We start from the raw sequence: 2,214 nt of genomic DNA, 5'->3' as shown, positions 1-2,214 counted from the left end.
TATGTGATTAAGATTATTATTATAGTACTGTGATAATAACATGTATATAAAATACAAGTAAAGATTAGTTGACCCATTAGTTGGAGACTGATTGACTTATATAGGATGGTGAGTCAATAAGCTTTCATTAATATATTATGGTTTGGTGTTATCCTCTATTGATTTACTTGATACTAATTGGGAGTTATAAGAAGATGATTATTGTATTGATGGTTAAAGAGTGACTACTCTATTTACTGAGCCAACTGTTTACAAATACTGATATAATATTGAAAAATATTGTGATAGCTAGGACTTCTTACTTGCTTAGTGTAACTACTAAAATATATGTTCTTGAGCAATTATTCTTATTATTATATGGATTTATTGTTACTGTATAGATTTAATATTATTGCATTATGCTATTGTTTCTACCACTAGATTATTATTGTTACCGATTTAGATACTAAAGCTACTAAGTCATTGTACAATAAGCATGTTACATACTGAACATGTAATATACTGATTTGATACTGATATTACATAATTGGTTAGTATGCGTACTTTCTTAAATAATTTTATTATATTGATTTTATTTTAAAAGTATTTAATGATGTTTTGATTTGATGTTTTATATAATTTATAGACAGATTAGTACTACGGATATGAAGATTACTTTATAGATTTTATACACGTATCAGTCAACTACTTTACTGGCTTTTATATTATAGTGTTTTACTATTTATATATTTTATTACTATTATATATGAAATTTATTATTTATGCACTGATTTAATGATCATATAAATATAATTATTATAATTTGATTATATACTTGCATATTACTCCTTTGTCATGCTTTGAATTCAGTTCTAGATTTAAATAATCTACTGTGCTTTTTATCTTACTATATGTGATTAAATGATTTTAGATTAGGGTATGATCATGAGTATGAGGATGGTCAGGATTTCTTCAGGTTCAAGTTCTTTTTGTACTAATTATTCTTTTATCCTCATGGAAGAGTAGTTATGATATGATTATGTTGATCCTAAGTAATGTACATAATTTTTGGAAATGAATACGATGTGTATATTAATATTTTTAATTATAGAATTTATGTTTGTCATTTTTTACATATAGATTATATTATATAGCTCTTATTATTATTTATTAAAGGATAAAAGAGTAATTCTTCCAAATTAAATTATTGGACATCATAGGAACTACTGTAATCAATAAAAATGAAAAGAGAGATATTTTTGTAGAGAGGAAAAATATTGATGAGTAAGGTGTACAAGTGGTGGACGTTGACTCAAAACAATTATCGTCATTAATGTTATCTGACTTTTACATTGCCTCATCAAAGCAAAGGGTCAAAAATCAATAAAAAATGATCATTCTATTAATGTTTTGATGATTAATATCTAGAATGTAGTTCAAAATGATATCTCCAATGAAGTTAATCAAGAATCGCTAGAGATTACTCAAAATGTTCAAAAAATCAGCTCCCTAGATTTAACCCTTCAAAGGGAAAATGAACCTGAATCCTTATTAAATGGTGAAGCCCTTAAAATTAATTTTTAAGGGAGTCCCGTCATAATAAAATTTTTAGATTCAGACTCCCACTCAATAAATATCAATAAATTGCCTAAGGAGAGCGTAGACCCTACTATAGATTGCCCTCCCAAAGAGATCGTGTAGGTGCCAACTATAAGGTCGTAAGGTCTTGCCCCTACACTTTCTCACAAGAAAAAATGCAAGAAAGTTGCCTCTAATGATCTGATTCAATTCCCCACTCAATAATTAAATCCTCCTTCCAATCCATCAGGTGTCCCAGTCTTGAGCTTCCTAGGGTTGGTTATAATCTCTTAGCTCACCATAGAAAGTTTCCTGCAAAGTTGAGTATCTACAATGGCCTCATCCACTCTAAGGAGATAAGGGAATATATATTTAAAGCACTTCTTAACCCAAAGATTGCTTAGCTCAATTGTCTTTAACTAACCAAGAAGAAGCTTTGTACTTCATAAAAATCTTAGGAGTAACTTTTTTCGATGAGGATATATTTCTTGGAACTACCGATCATAACGGTCCTCTTTATATCTTCATAAATGTGGGAAAGTTTAATTTATCCAAAGTACTCATTGATCTGGGTTCATCAATCATCTTGATGAACATAAATACTCTCATATACCTTAGAGTTGATACTACCAATCTCTCAATCGACAAGTTGGTGCT

This window comes from Dendrobium catenatum, unplaced genomic scaffold, assembly GCF_001605985.2.
Source record: "Dendrobium catenatum unplaced genomic scaffold, ASM160598v2 fragScaff_scaffold_308, whole genome shotgun sequence".
In the NCBI taxonomy this organism is placed as follows: Eukaryota; Viridiplantae; Streptophyta; class Magnoliopsida; order Asparagales; family Orchidaceae; genus Dendrobium; species Dendrobium catenatum.
Note: the sequence above shows the minus strand (reverse complement) of the source record.